This window comes from Miscanthus floridulus, chromosome 2 (assembly GCF_019320115.1).
Source record: "Miscanthus floridulus cultivar M001 chromosome 2, ASM1932011v1, whole genome shotgun sequence".
Lineage (NCBI taxonomy): Eukaryota > Viridiplantae > Streptophyta > Magnoliopsida > Poales > Poaceae > Miscanthus > Miscanthus floridulus.
In genome coordinates this window covers 123,103,061-123,120,401 of record NC_089581.1, presented here as the reverse complement: position 1 = coordinate 123,120,401, position 17,341 = coordinate 123,103,061, and the positions used below count along the sequence as shown (strand labels likewise).

Sequence of the window (17,341 nt, the reverse complement as noted above, 5' to 3'; positions counted from 1 at the left end):
ATGCTTCTATAACCCTTTATTTGAAGTTTAATTCGTTGGTTAATGAGTAATTTGATTTTTGGTTTTCTCTTTCTTCCATGGAGCTTGAGCTAGTTATGAGTGAAATTGGACTCTAATTTTCACTATACTAGGGTAATTAGGTAGGGAAGTAAGATTGCACCCTTTGTTAGTACATCTTTGTTGATTTTAGTGTAGTATTAGTGAAGTTTGATGCATGTGTCATGAAACCCTATATCTGGATCTAGATCTAGGATTTTGTTTTTTTATTCTTTTTTAATTTTTTCTTTATGTGACTTGGGTTTGCATGAGGTGAATGCGTAAGATTTTAATTGTTGCTAATGTGTAAAATATCCTCTACCATGGCTACTAATTATCATTTAATATTTATTTTGATTCCTTTCTATAATGCGTGTTTTTAATTAGTTATGGATAAATAGGTCATTAATTAATTATCCTCTACCATGAAATTGGAATGGAGTTTGCATAAAAGGTAGTGGATGAAATATTAAATGTTGCTAATTGTTTTCTTTGAAATTGTTTATTTGAACCTATCAATTTATATTTTAAAATATTTATGCATTAATAGTCAATTAATTAACTATCCTCTACTATCATGGTGCGTGTCTCAGGTATATACAATTATTCTCGAGTAATATTCTTTTTTTGGTTGTTTTGTTTCTATAAGATGGACTACAGGAACTCTTGGATGTATGATTCATTAAGACACGATGCTCTTTTCTGTGATGAGATGGACAAATTCATCAAAGCCGCAGAGAAGCATGCAGCGACGTTGAAAGAGAATAGTGACATGATTATTTGTCCCTGCAAAGATTGCAAGAATCTTATTGCATTTCGAGATGTGAGTACCATCAAAGAACATCTTATTAGGAGAGGATTTGTTCTAGACTACACCGTGTGGATTCATCACGGTGAAACAATGGTTGTTGATGACAGCGACAATGATCTAGCTGATGAAGCTAAAACCCAAGCATACTTGTCTCGATTCACAGACGATCTTGAGCAACAAATGGATCATGACTATGGCAATCAACAAGGTGGTGGCTTTAGCAATGAACAAGGTGGTGATGATGCTGGTGGTGTCAGCAATGATGGCGAACCACGTGAGGGGGATGCAGATGACGATGACAACTTGGATGAAATGCTTAGGGCCTTTGGACCATAAATATTAGAAAAGAGCAAGAGAGGTCTAGAAAATCTTGAGAGGATGACAAAAGCATCGAAGAAGACTGTGTATGATGCTGAGAAGGGCTATCCGACATACTTCACACTGCTACGTTTTGTGCTTGAGCTACTCATCCTGAAGGCTAAGTACGGCTGGTCGGACTGTAGTTTCAATGATCTATTGTGCCTCATGTCACGGTTGCTCCCACAGCCGAACATAGTTTCCACCAACACATACCAAGCGAAGAAGGTTATAAGTCCACTCACATTGGAAGTTGAAAAAATCCATGCATGCCCCAACCACTGTATCCTTTTTTGGTGTGGCACATCGTTCGAGACTTTAGATACATGTCCTAGGTGTGGGGCTAGTCGGTACAAGAACAATGACCTTCAAAGTGGGGTGGAAGCCTCCACAGGAAAGAGGAAGAAGGGTGGGAAGAAGGTGCTGCAAGAATCTCAGCCCCCAGAGGAAACTCCATTAGGCAACGATGCAAATAAGAGAAGAATTCTTGCCCTGGTTATGTGGTACTTGCCACCGCTTGAGGCGTATGTTCCTAAACCCTAAGGAAGCCGCACTAATGACATGGTGGGATGATGAGCGTAAGGTTGATGATGATATGATCGCACACCCGGCCGATTGTAGCCAGTGGCAATCGTTCGATGCTAAGTATAAAGCAGAATTCAGTGATGACCCACGGAATGTATGGTTCGGCTTGAGCACCGATGGAATGAATTCCTTCAATGAGAGGATGACCGACAACAGCACATGGCCAGTCATCTTGACCATGTACAACCTCCCAACGTATTTGTGTCAGAAGAGGAAGTACCTTCTCCTCACCATTCTTATCTCCAGCCCCAAACAACCAGGCATTGATATAGACGTGTTCTTGGAGCGTTTGATGCAAGAAATGGAGAGGCTATGGAGGTATGGGGAGCCGATGTACGATGTGTTCTAGTGGGAGGACTTTATATGCAAAGCAATAATATTTGTTACTACCAATGATTACCCCGCGCTGTTTGCCCTGTCTAGACAGTTCAAAGGCAAGACTGGATGCTTAGTCTATTTGGATGGTACTAAATGGGTGTTCCTAAATGGATCCAGGAAGATAGTTTACATAAGGAACCGGCGCTTCTTAAAGACAGGTCACAAGTACCGCGGCAAATTGTACCTAAGATACTATGGCAACATCCCGGAGGATGAACCCCCTCCGGAGAGATGTCGTAATGGAGAACATGTGTTCAGAATGGTCCAAAACATACACGTCGTCTATGGAAAGAAGAATCCGGATGGAACGATTAGAGATAGAAGCACACCTCCCATCGAAGGCGTACCATTCAAGAAGCAATCGATCTTCTTTCAGTACCTGCCTTATTGGCCAGACTTGGAGGTCCCCCATGCCATTGATGCGATGCATGTGCAGAAGAATGTCTTTGAGAGTCTCATGGCTACCTTGATGGACACGGGCAAGTCAAAGGATGGTCTCAGATCACGGAAAGACATGGTGCAGCTGAACGTGATGCGAGAGCTTTGGCCGATACAACAAGATAATGGCAAGTACAGTCTTCCTGCGGCTAGCTTCAACCTAACCCTAGAGGAGAGGAGAGCTATATGCAATTTCCTTAGGGGGGTTAGAGTGTCGACTGGGTTTTCGGCGACCCCGAAGAGGCTAGTGTCGATGAAGGACCTATCATTAACATACTGCAAGGCTCACGATTGTCATGTGATGCTGACAGTGTTCCTACCAATTGCAATCAGAGCTATAAAGCCAGAGTTCCTAAAGATGGCCATCACCCGCATGTGCTACTTCTTTTCGAAGATCTCATAGAAGACGATTCGTAGGCAAGAGCTGAGTGACCTACATGAATTCATGGTGGAGACCCAGAACCAGCTAGAGATGTGTTTACCTCCCGCTTTTTTTGATATAATGGTACATCTCATGATTCACCTGGTTCATCAGATTGAGGCGCTAGGCCCTAGCTTCTTGCATGAAATGTGGTCCTACGAGCGGTTCATGTTGGTTCTAAGCTGATATGTGCATAACCGAACACACCCAGAGGGCTCCATGATAGAGGGTTATAATTCCGAAGAAGTCATCGAGTGCTGCCAAGAGTGGCTAAAAGTACAGAGAGGGATTGGTAATCTCGATTCTCGTCACAAGGGAAGGCTAGCTAGGAAGGGCATAAGTGGTAGGAAAGTGTTCCTCGACAATGATTACAGAGAGGTGAGTCAAGCACATTACAGTGTCTTGTAGAGTATGGCAGTGATACAACCGTACATTGATGAAGACATGGCTATCATTATGGCCGAGAGGAATGGCCGTTTAGATGATTGGGTCATGAAACAGCATAAGCAACGCCTAACATCATGGTTGAAGGACCAGAACATATAGCCTGGAGAAACCATAGATTCTATTACCATCAGTCGGTTGGCGGCTGGGCCATCGAAACAGGTGACGTCTTGGAATGCTTATGACATCAATGGGTACACATACTATACCGACACAAAGGACATGAAATCTGTGAATCAGAACAGCGGCGTCCGAATAGAGGCTCTCAACGGAGTGGGGCGAAAGGTGCTGTACTTTGGCATAATTGAAGATATATGGAAACTTGACTATGGAAGGGATATAAAGGTGGCCCTGTTTCAATGCCGCTAGATCAAGCAACATCAATTAAATGAGATTGGACAGAGAGTCTTCGACCTCCAGAATGTAGGGTACCAGGATGACCCTTGGGTGCTCACTGAACGAGTCGCTCAAGTCTTCTATATGCCCGACCCACAAAGTAACCTCCCCCCAAAGAAGAAGACAAAGCACGTGGTGGCCTCTGAAAAACAACATATCATCAGAGTTGATGGCGTGGACGATGTTGAAGCTTATAATAAGTGTGATGAGATGCCGCTATTCACAGACTTTTGTAAGAAGATTGAGGCTGTGGAAAAGAACCTGCCCAAAGATGTATTGCCATGGGAACGAAAAGGTGTCAAGGGAAAAGTTGTCATGGTGGGCTAGCTAGTTTATGTAAGTGTGTCAGTGTTCGTAAGACTACATTTATGTATGTGTGTGTGAGACTACATTCATGTATGTTTGTGTGAATAATGTGTACTAAGAATTTAACAAATTATGAAATTACCAAAATAAAAGTTGTAGATCTCCATGAGTTATTCAACTTTGGTATTCATTACTTTTTCAGTTGAAATGATTCGGGGGTCCAAATTTTGGTTCGAACTTGTCATTTTTTCAAATTTCAAATTTGAAAGGTTCAAATTTTTTTAAATGATAAGATGACTAAAATAAAAGGTGTAGATCTTGATGAGTTGAACAACTTTTGTATTCATCACTTTTACATCTGAAATCATTTAGGGTTTGAAAATTTGGTTTGAACTTGTCAAATTTCAAATTTCAAATTTTAAAATGTATAAAACATTGTCACATCCAAATTTGATCAAACTTAAATGCTGAAGCATGATTTTAGAAATTTTTAGAAAAAGAAACCATCACATTTAGAGTTAGTATGAGGGAGAACAACTAGTTACAAAGTTTATCCACAGATTAAAAAGAGAAATCACACTGTTCTAGATGATCCTTACATGATCATAGTGAATAGTGTGATTTCTTTTTTTTAATTTATGGGTCAACTTTGTAACTAGTTTTTCTTCTTCATACTAACTCCAAATCTGATGATTTTTTTCCTAAAATTTTCTAAAATAATTCTCTATCAATTTATTTTGTTGGTTTTTGTCAATATATACATATGAAAAGTATGAGCAATTTAAATTTTGAATATAAAAAAATACAACTTCAGACAAGATTTTGGTACCCCAAATGATTTCAGCTGAAAAGTGATAAATACCAAAGTTGAATAACTCATTAAGATCTACAACTTTTGTATTGGTTATTTCTTCATATGATAAAGTGGTAATAACATTGTTCATAAATGTGACACATCTCTCATAAGATTTTATAAACTATATGAGACATGTGTAAGATTAGTGAACAATGTGGGCTAAGAATTTGTCAAATTAAAAAATGACCAAAATAAAAGTTGTAGATATTCATGAGTTGAACAACTTTAGTATTCATCACTTTTTATGTTGAAATCAATTTGGGTCTCAAATTTTGGTTCGAACTTGTCATTTTTTCAAATTTCAAATTTGAAAGGTTCAAATTTTGTCAAATGACAAGTTGACCAAAATAAAAGTTGTAGATATTAATGAGTTCAACAACTTTGGTATTCATCACTTTTTATGTTGAAATCATTTTGGGTCTCAAATTTTGGTTCGAGCTTGTCATTTTTTGAAATTTCAAATTTTAAAGGTTCAAATTTTCTCAAATGACAAGTTGACCAAAATAAAAGTTGTAGATATTAATGAGTTGAACAACTTTGGTATTCATCACTTTTTATGTTCAAATCATTTTGAGTCTCAAATTTTGGTTCGAACTTATCATTTTTTCAAATTTCAAATTTGAAAGGTTCAAATTTTGTCAAATGATAAGATGACTAAAATAAAAGTTGTAGATCTTGATGAGTTGAACAACTTTTGTATTCATCACTTTTACATCTAAAATCATTTAGGGTTTGAAAATTTGGTTTGAACTTGTCAAATTCCAAATTTCAAATTTTAAAATGTGTAAAACATTGTCACATCCAAATTTGATCAAACTTAAATGCTGAAGCATGATTTTAGAAATTTTTAGGAAAAGAAACCATCACATTTGGAGTTAGTATGAGAGAGAACAACTAGTTACAAAGTTTACCCACAGATTAAAAAGAGAAATCACACTGTTCTAGATGATTCTTACATTAATATAGTGAATAGTGTAATTCCTTTTTTTAATCTGTGGGTCAACTTTGTAACTAGTTTTTCTTCTTCATACTAACTCCAAATCTGATGATTTTTTTCCTAAAATTTTCTAAAATAATTCTCTATCAATTTATTTTGTTGGTTTTTGTCAATATATACATATGAAAAGTATGAGCAATTTAAATTTTGAATATCAAAAAAATGCAAATTTAGATAAGATTTTGGTACCCCAAATGATTTCAGCTGAAAAAGTGATGAATACCAAAGTTGAATAACTCATCAAGATCTACAACTTTTGTATTGGTCATTTCTTCATATGATAAAGTGGTAATGACATTGTTCACAAATATGACACATCTCTCGTAAGGTTTTATAAACTATATGAGACATGTGTAAGATTAGTGAACAATGTGGGTTAAGAATTTGTCAAATTAAAAAATGACCAAAATAAAAGTTGTAGATATTCATGAGTTGAACAACTTTAGTATTCATCACTTTTTATGTTGAAATCAATTTGGGTCTCAAATTTTGGTTCGAACTTGTCATTTTTTCAAATTTCAAATTTGAAAGGTTCAAATTTTATCAAATGACAAGTTGACCAAAATAAAAGTTGTAGATATTAATGACTTAAACAACTTTGGTATTCATCACTTTTTATGTTGAAATCATTTTGGGTCTCAAATTTTGGTTTGAACTTGTCATTTTTTGAAATTTCAAATTTTAAAGGTTCAAATTTTCTCAAATGATAAGTTGACCAAAATAAAAGTTGTAGATATTAATGAGTTGAACAACTTTGGTATTCATCATTTTTTATGTTCAAATCATTTTGAGTCTCAAATTTTGGTTCGAACTTGTTGTTTTTTTAAATTTCAAATTTGAAAGGTTCAAATTTTGTCAAATGATAAGATGACTAAAATAAAAGTTGTAGATCTTGATGAGTTGAACAACTTTTGTATTCATCACTTTTACATTTGAAATCATTATGGTTTGAAAATTTGGTTTGAACTTGTCAAATTCTAAATTTCAAATTTTAAAATGTGTAAAACATTGTCACATCCAAATTTGATCAAACTTAAATGCTGAAGTATGATTTTAGAAATTTTTAGGAAAAGAAACCATCACATTTGGAGTTAGTATGAGAGAAAACAACTAGTTACAAAGTTTACCCACAGATTAAAAAGAGAAATCACACTGTTCTAGATGATCCTTACATTATTATAGTGAATAGTGTGATTCTTTTTTTTAGTCTGTGGGTCAACTTTATAACTAGTTTTTCTTTCTCATACTTACTCCAAATCTGATGATTTTTTTTCTAAAATTTTCTAAAATAATTCTCTATCAATTTATTTTGTTGGTTTTTGTCAATATATACATATGAAAAGTATGAGCAATTTAAATTTTGAATATCAAAAAAATGCAACTTTAGACAAGATTTTGGTACCCCAAATGATTTCAGCTGAAAAAGTGATGAATACCAAAGTTGAATAACTCATCAAGATCTACAACTTTTGTATTGGTCATTTCTTCATATGATAAAGTGGTAATGACATTGTTCACAAATGTGACACATCTCTCGTAAGGTTTTATAAACTATATGAGACATGTGTAAGATTAGTGAACAATGTGGGTTAAGAATTTGTCAAATTAAAAAATGACCAAAATAAAAGTTGTAGATATTCATGAGTTGAACAACTTTAGTATTCATCACTTTTTATGTTGAAATCAATTTGGGTCTCAAATTTTGGTTCGAACTTGTCATTTTTTCAAATTTCAAATTTAAAAGGTTCAAATTTTATCAAATGACAAGTTGACCAAAATAAAAGTTGTAGATATTAATGAGTTGAACAATTTTGGTATTCATCACTTTTTATGTTGAAATCATTTTGGGTCTCAAATTTTGGTTCGAACTTGTCATTTTTTGAAATTTCAAATTTTAAAGGTTCAAATTTTCTCAAATGACAAGTTGACCAAAATAAAAGTTGTAGATATTAATGAGTTGAACAACTTTGGTATTCATCACTTTTTATGTTCAAATCATTTTGAGTCTCAAATTTTGGTTCGAACTTGTCATTTTTTTAAATTTCAAATTTGAAAGGTTCAATTTTTGTCAAATGACAAGTTGACCAAATTCTAAATCATTTGAGATCATTTGGTGTCTCAAAATTATTTTAGTAGTTTTAATTTTAATTTTTTAAAATTTAATTTTTTCCCATTTTGATTTAGATTTTTGAAAAAAAATTCAACTGTAGGGGCGGTTTATAACCTCAGCCGCCCCTACAGTTTCTCTGTAGGGGCAGCATATAACCTCAGCCGCCCCTACAGTTTCTCTGTAGGGGCAGCTTATAACGTCAGCCGCCCCTATAGTGCTCTGAGGTATATCAGTGTCGTCGCTGTGGCCGCCGTAGGCTGCCCAATTCCTTGGCGGCTAGGGTACCCAACATGTCTTCAGCGGCCGGCCCCCTCCTTTTCCCTCTCCGCTCTTCGATGACTGCCTTATCCCCGAGCCAGACCAGTGGCGGCCGGAACCAGGAGCCCCGTCGTCGGCCACGCCCCACCGCTCGCGCGCGTCGAGCGTCGTCTCGTCGTCGTTGAGCCTCCGCTTGGCGCCCACCTCCGCTTCCACTACCGAGAGTCCTCCCCTCGCGCCGCCGACACCGGCGGGTAGGATCCCCGCTCGACCCGCAGATCTGGCCGCGGCTCTTGATATTAGATCCGCGTTCGCCATCAGATCCGCGTGTTTGGAAGCGACGACGGTAGGCGACAACGGGCGAACGACGACCTGGTGGAGGTCTTGCGAGTCGAGGGTACATCCGAGCAGGTTCTCGTTTCCATTTTTATTTTCTTGTTTGATCATGTATTCTAGGGCTCTGGGCATTGTCATCGACATAGCATGGCATGTGCGGGTGTAATACTACATTCCAGGGTCGCCAATGAGGTGGATGGTACAGTTTTTATTGATCGGTCATCTAATTGCCTTTGCTGGTTCTTTTCTTCTGGGGTCTATATGTAGGGGATGTTGTGCAATGTTTGTTTCTTTGAGTCTGTGACTCAGGGGCTTAACTCCCAAGTGCTGAATGATACCATATTTGGCGGTGCATGAATTGGGACCATCTAGAGTTGAAACTGAACATAAACATCAATTCTGTGTCTGGATTACCTTACACCTATTGAGGAACAGAGTACATACGTTGGACTTCAACTTTTCATGTTTTGCTCATGTGTATTCTAGTGCCAACTGACAAGCTGTACCTGAGGACTGGGCATTGCCCAGATAAAATGCAACCAATCTATTTGAAGTAGATATGCAGCTATGAAAGTAGTGGAATTTTTATAAATTTGTGTTCATCTTTTCTTGAGAACATCCAAAAAATGAATTTGGTGCATGAGCTGATTGGTCTGGGTGGTTTACATGGGTCTTACAAGTTGTCTGCATTGCTAACCTTGCTTGGTCGTGCCCCCTAGGGACAAGAAGTTAGTTCTTAGCCATAGTGTTCTGTCCTGACAGTTAATGCTTATTTAATTTTGAAACCACACTGTGACCTTTGCAGCTTACACAAGGGTTACGAGTCATCCATTATCTAAAAATTGTCATTTGAGTTATTGCACTTTGCATTGCACTAGGTCAGTTTTGTTTGCATTTGAGTTATGTTTGCTCAAGGCCTGTTTGTCCGTAATTTTTTACCGTGATATGCTGATTTTGTGGATTAGTTCTATATAAAATGAATTAGAGAGCTCCGAGCTAAAAAAAAGAAGCTTTTTCTTATCACTATATATATATATAGAGTTTATCCTAGAGAAACATTTTCAGTCAGATAATCAGCTTCCACAAAGAAAGAAAGCTCTACCAAACCTAAAGTGGTAAATACATACTCCTAACTATAAAAGTACATGTACAACTATGTAGTACTAGTCTTCTAGTTTTGATGATAAGTTTAAGAAACACACAGTTGAAAATGAAAATGGTATTTTAGTGATGTTTGGTGGCATCAGCAACGATGAAGCCGATCATTGGCATCCTATAAGTATGAACACCACAGTACCCCCCAAAGCAAAAGAAAAACCTATATCGATCTTGGTAACATGGTTGGAGATGGAAATGAGGTCAATGATGCCACCAATGATGAGCCACATTGCACTCATTTGTTAACTATATTCGTTAACTATGTGGTACGTTGCACTCATTTGTTGTCCATTATCTATGTAGTTTGTGCAAATGTACGATGAGCCACATGGACATGTTTGTTGTCCATTATCTAAAAATTGTCATTTGAGTTATTGCACTTTGCATTGCACTAGGTCAGTTATGTTTGCATTGCACTAGGTGAGTTATATATGTTTGCCCTCATCACTGTGATGATCAGGGGTTCCAGAAGACATAAAAGTTTCCTAGACCTTTGAAGTGTTGCTTCTTCCTATCTTTATTGACTGACTTTCATTGAATTAGTGATTTGACACTCATAGTTGCAACTGTGTGCTGCTCTTGTTATTGCTACATCGGTACTGTTCTGTATAAACTCTCATGTTAGTTGTGATACAAAATAGATTCTGCAATTTGCCTTGCATCATTTTACAGTTACGATGCCTCAAATGCATTATGGTCTTGCAATATTATTGCGCACCTGTGTCTTTGTCTTGGATACAATTAATTGACTTTTCACTTGATAATATGCAGGGGTACCGGTATGAGTTGTGGTGTCTTGCGCGTGCATCTGGAGTAAGATATTGTGTGGTAGGCACTTGCTCTCTTGTTTATGTACTATGTACTTAGAATGATGGCTTTCCTAGCATAATACAAACAAACTGGAGTTGTAGACGACATTACGTGTTGTGAAAGTATGGATTTAATTAACATCGTGAATAAGATGGTAATATTGTTTGCATGATGAGCTACCTTTTTAGGCTATTCTTGGTATTTATCAAAGGATTAACTAAGTAAACTTACAAGATACAGCCTCACCTAAACAAAGTTACAAAAGTTCTTTTAATTCAACAAGTAGGACAAATTGGAACTCATGACTATGTCCTGCATGATCCTTTTGTCAAGAGCATCTATAGGAAATAATGGAAACTTTATTTTGCTTTGAACAGTTCAGAACAGTAAATCATCCATTAGAAAGTGATTTCTTTTATACTTCCTCTTTTATGTTTCAGCTTTTTTGTGATACAGAAGTGGACCATTGTAGGGATATGTAAGTAATATGTAAGTCAGATCTAATCTGTATGGAGCTCATTGACCCGAAACACTAATGGGGTCAGATGTTGGCATTCTTATTTTAAACAAACTTGTATTTCATAGGTTATAAATCTTTAGTAGTTCAGTTACTGTATTGAATTTTGGGGTTGTCGGAATAATAACACAACTGTGCTTTTTCTATTCAAGCACTGCTCTGTCAACTATCAGTTACAATTGCCCTCTCATCGGCTTTTTCTTCAATGATGACAGATTTGAAGATCTTGTAATGAGATTTGAGAAGCCAGAGAGGCGTAATCGTTGTGATTCCCCTCTTTTTGAATTGTTTCCATCTAGAGGTAAACAAACTTGCTTCTTTTGTTATTATTATTTGTAATTTCTTCACATGATCTTGTATGAGTTATCCCCATTGTCTGCTGTTAATTTCTCATAAATCCTTTTCTAGATTTGCATATGTCCTCAAATTTTATAGCCGCTTCACTGCCCTGTTTTTGAGTCTTTAACTATGCGATTGTTTGTTTCCTTCATAACATGTTTCTTGACTGTTCCTATTTTAATGTGTTCTAAAGTTGGTTCAGAGCATCATATGAGTTCCATTATAACATAACCATTACTACTTATGTCAGTATTCATGACTTGTGATCGAGACTGATAAGGTAGACAGTCATGTGTATTGTGGTTGGAATCTAACTAGCAGTAGAGACAATTATTGGTTTCTTGTTATCTTTGTTCTTTCTGTGTATTTTGATTGACTGGCTTCCAAACAAAATATAGGCAAAAAAGAACAGGTTGCAACATTATGTTCTCTACTACTTCTATTCTAAACATGGGACTCACTTCCAAACCAGTCCCTGTTCAGAGGAGTTGCCGCTTAGGCTCTTACATGCTGAAGCTAGTCGGAAAATAGGGAAATAATTTGGCTATGAAGATGCAAGAATATGCAAGTGGTTCTTTACTGATACAGCAGGGTATCTCAACCAAAAAGAAACTGGTTCAAAAGACAGAAATAGAAACATTGTAATGTACTTGAGGCAAATATAGTGAACGTACAAGACCAGTGAAAAATCGGACTACTACATCGCCTGAGCGAACAGCCTCATATTGCATCCATGTTCGCCTCAAAGCCATCCGCCGCTTGAAGTTGTTTCCAGTAGAGAAAGCACCAACCAGCAGAAAAGTTCGCTTCTTTGGCAGAGGTGGGGCCTTCAAAACTGCAACACTAGCCATGTCTATATCTTCTGAAACTGGTAACCCATTAGCCAAGAATGACAAGAGCTCCAAATCACCAGAAACCTTGACTTCTGCTACCAACCATGGCTCCGACCTCTATAAAAAACCTAATAGCTTTCACAATTATGTAACACTCAATTACTCACAAAAAGTGAAGTATGCAGTCTTATTGTTTTGCAAAAGTTCACCTCTCTATAGGCAAATGATGTCTCATGCCGCCCATTTACTGTCATATGGAGAACCTATTGTAAATGGATTTTGCAGGCAATAGTTGGCATCACTAGGATTATCTAATTAACACATCAAAGTTTGAATTGCAAATATTTTTGAAGGAACTCACTTATATAAAAATACTAATAAGCACCATTAAATTCCAATAAAAGTATAAATTCTTCATGAATGCTATTTTTTAATAAATGCACCAAAAAACAAGAAACAACAAAAATTTGCAGTTCACAGCTTCATGTCCAGTTTTGCAACATTCCCCTAGGACTACAGTAGACCTCTGTAACAGTTAACAGCTCACCATGTTAGTCAACTGTCATTAGAAGCTAATCATGATTACCTTGCCATGGGATACCACATGCTTGCAATGGACCTAGCACATGGAGAATCTAATAACATATTTTTCTTGGTCACAGTAGCACAAGCATGTTATTATAGTGATCTACACATCATTACTCACAAGTGTCACATCACATTACCTATCAAAAGTGAGTGTTAACTACACTCTGTAGTTAATCATAATAACAAAAGCCATCCACAATGGAGGATGATATCAGCAAACAGGTCCACATTATCACCTTGTGTAGTTGATGTTTAATCACTAGCAGATGTGCCTTAAGTAAGTTTACCTATTTCTCATTCATCAAATGATTGACTGGTACTACCAGTACTACTACAAGTACTACTACTACAAGCTACTACCAGTACTACTACTACAAGCTACTACCAGTACTACTACAAGTACTACTACAAGTACTACTACCAGTACTACTACAAGTACTACTACTACTACTACTAGTACTAGTACTACTACTTGTACTACTAGTACTACTACTTCTACCACTAGTACTACTACTTCTACTAGTAGTACTAGTAGTACTAGTACTACTACTTGTACTACTAGTACTACTACTTCTACCACTAGTACTACTACTTCTACTACTTATACTACTTTTTTCTTGCATATCTTAGAACAAGGCACGAAATGTCACGAACATCAAAGAGTGCATCCCGATGCCCCATGAATGATGAGCAGCCATCCCATGGAGAGCAAGAACTAGATGACCAGCTTACTCAAGAGCAGTTCGATAATGAGTTAGAAAAGGGTCTAGAAGTGATGCTTACTCAGGAGGACCTTATCGATGATGATGATCCAGTGGGGGGAGCCCAGGGAAGAGAAGGCGGAGAGGATGCCCAAGGCGAAGAAGGAGATGATGATGATGACACCTCATCAGGGGGATATGTAAGTCCCGAGGATCCTTTCCCATAAGAACCCAGACGGAGGCCAACAGAGGACGAGTTGGACAAGGATTTTAATCTGAACGACGAGGTACGGTTAAAGCCTTAGTAGCTTGAAAATTTGGCTAATGCTATGGCTTTATGTTACCTCTACTAACACTTTTGACCTATCGAATACACAGGTCATCCCTACTCAACCTCTGAAAAGACGACGTCGGCCTTCGGCTTGTCTTGCCGGACAATACGTAGCGGGGCAAAGGAGATCAGAGGAAGGAGCCATAGGTACTCACAATGAGGCCTCCGCTCCACAACCTCAAGACACAACCACGACTGAGACTGCCCAGCCAAAGAGGAAATGAGGGGGGATTAGAAAGCGAAACCAATATCACAACAAGGCATGCTATGTGATAACGGAGGTCGGACTAGACGGGCAGATCCTTGAGCCATATACATACAGGGCGAAATTCCATAATCACATCGGGTTTGTAGTTAGAGATAAGTTGAACCCAGCTATCCGTAGCTGCAATCTGGTACCTATGAGCCAAAAGGTAGACATATGGGAGAAGCTGAAGCAGAACGTCAGGTTTTCGGAGGGAACGCACGAGTTAGTACAACAAAATGCTTTTAAGATAATGGGGTAGAGCTTCCGATGTTGGCGGTCAAATCTGAACAAGAACTTTATCCAATAGAAGTTAACTCCTTTCCATAAGTATGGCAACATAACTCCTAGTCAATGGGAGGAGCTCGTGGCTGAGAAGACTTCAGAGGCATCATTGTCCCTTAGTGCCTGTAACAGCAAGCAGGCGAAGAAGAATCAACACTACCCTCGTCTAGGCCCCGGTGGCTATGCTGGCAAGCAAGAGGTCTTTAGGAAGATGGACGCAGAGGTCGAAGCTGCCGGGAATACGGAAGTGCCAAAGTTGAAGCCACGCCTTAAACAGTGGATATACGCGAGGAGTGTCGATTCATCCGGTAGTAGCCTCAAGTTTGCTAAGCCAGAGACCGGAGAGGTAGTATCAAAAATACTGAAACTTGCTGAAGACAAGGAGAAGGGCGCATTCAACCCTTCCAGAGAGAGGGACGAGCTTACCGTTGCCTTGGGAAACCCCGAGCACACAGGACGCACTAGGGGGCTAGGGAAGAGGATGTCCTAGAAGCACGGATTCATAGAGGAGAGGCACATGTACAAGAAACATGGCAGAGACCGAGAGTCTAATCTTGAGCGCCAAGTGAAGGCTCTAGTTGAAAAGATGTTGGTGGAGAAAGGACTATCTACGATGGAGCCACAGACACCAATGGGGCCGCCTAGAGAACTGGTGGTAGTTGGCAGCCCTCCGGATGTTCTCAGCAGTCAAGGTTCCAATGCAACTAGAACCCCCGTCGATCGCATACAGGTGCCAACTAGTTGTAAATTGGTGGTTCCGATGGGCAAGCAAAACATGATCATTGAGGTGGCAACAGGCGTGGCACATTCTCCGGACGGCACGTGGCACAATAGGGACATCCCACAGGATTACACTCGGGTCGAGGTGCATACCGTGAAGCCCGAGTTCATGACTTGGAAGATAGAACACCCTACTCCCAAGGGGCTCATGTTACTCGGAGACGTCATGAACCAGTTCATCCTCTGGCATAGACAGGACATTGTATTGACCGAGTCTTTGCCAACTCCGACTGAAGTTCATCCTCGGGAGCGACCCGTCGAGGACGGGGAGGTATACTCACCGGCCCATGACCATGACCACCACACGCTAGAGACTTCTCCACCTTGTACCGAGCAAGGGCATGATGACATGCCACATCCTTCTCCACCTCGTATCGAGCATGGGCATGATGACATGCCACGTCCTTCTCTAGCTCATACCGAGCAAAGGCATGATGAGATGCAACATTCTTATCAATAAGCGCAACTGATACATGAACAACAAGTGTCTCATGAACAGCAATTGCCTCGTGAACAGCCGATACATAAAGAACAAGTGGCCCCTAGAGCAGGTGATGCACAAGTTGACAAGGACATGCCCGAATGGGAAGCTCGAAACAAAATCCCAATCAAGATAAGGCCATCATATGTGGGCATTAATGACGTCTCGTCGGTGCACAAGTGGATGGCTCATGACCAGTTCAAGCCTAAGAACCAAGTAAAAGAATTCAGAGCACCAGCTTCTGAGGAGGGCACCACTGAGGAGGGCACCACTAGCAAACTGCACAAAGGGTTTAACAAGTATTCAGCTGTTGATAACCTCAAATGGTCAGATGATTGCCTAGATAAATATGAAAAAGGCAAGAACTTCCTACCAAACCGAGTCCTACAGTGCTTGCCACGTGGAATGAGAAAGTTCCACGTTTGGTACTTGCATGCTCAGATAACAGAACTAGAAATATTACAAGCATGGATCTCTGCCGGCACATTTGGAGCCCCAGGTGGGCAAATTGCCGTTGAGTTTAAGGATATCCAGGCATGCTTCCACCTCGGATGAATGGAAATGAATCTAATTCGCATATGGTGCCTGTAAGTCCTTGCCCTCTCGATATGATATGAATGTAATCTTTTAATTTTGTTGTAACTAATCCGCACTGTGATTTATAGAATGCAAGCGAACTTTGTGAAAAAGAGGCCAGCTCTGAAACACGGGTATATAGACCCTTCACCTATAGCATCAACAAATTTTTATTACCCTAAAGAGTGGAAACTAGATTGCAAAGAACTAGGAGCTGGAAAGACACTTAAGAAGAAAGAGGACATCAGGAACAAGAAAATATTGGAAGAGTCCCTCAAGGTTACGGCATACATTGCCCTATGTTTTAAAAATCTCCAACAACACGATAATATATGGATACCATACCACTTCAAGTAAGTTCGACTGTATACTTAGCTTTGTTCAAATTACTTTGTTCGATGCAAAAGAGCTTATGTGTTTCTTCTATGACTAAATTCATGCAGCGATCACTGGATTTGCATAGGCGTCTGGCTCTCACATAGCATGGCATAGGTCTTTGATTCAGCGGATTTCCCAGTCGAGACATACAAAGACTTCATAACGATTGTCAAGACGTATACATATTGACAATCCTCATTTTAGCTACTATGTTTGTATACATACTTGTAAGGTTTAATGTGGGATACTAACAAGTTGCATTTGCTAAAACCATTAAAACAGGGCATTCAGGCACTATGTCCAGGAACATAAGGGGAGGCATCATCCAAATAGGAAGGAAAAGTTGTATGTCAAAACTCTATGTGCGGTAAGTGTCATTTACTTTGGTACTCCATATATTACGTGTCTGTCAATAGCATTACTTAACATCTCCATATGCAAAACACACAGTGCCCCAAGTAGAAGCCTGGGAGTCTACATTGTGGATACTACACATGTATTATGATGAGTACCATCGGTGGCTCCAACAGAAACCCCAATCTGGTAAGTTTGAACCTCTTCGCTCGTAGTATGAAAAGTTCGCATATGTTG

At 38.8% G+C, this 17,341-nt stretch overlaps 1 long non-coding RNA gene across 1 annotated transcript; it reads left to right on the top strand.

The window, feature by feature from the left end:
- The first annotated feature begins 16,598 nt into the window (after positions 1-16,598).
- LOC136528993 (uncharacterized) lies at positions 16,599-17,117 on the top strand. Its single transcript, XR_010777171.1, has 3 exons — positions 16,599-16,725; positions 16,816-16,926; positions 17,033-17,117. It is a non-coding gene; the product is annotated as an uncharacterized lncRNA (long non-coding RNA).
- The last annotated feature ends 224 nt before the right edge of the window (positions 17,118-17,341 follow it).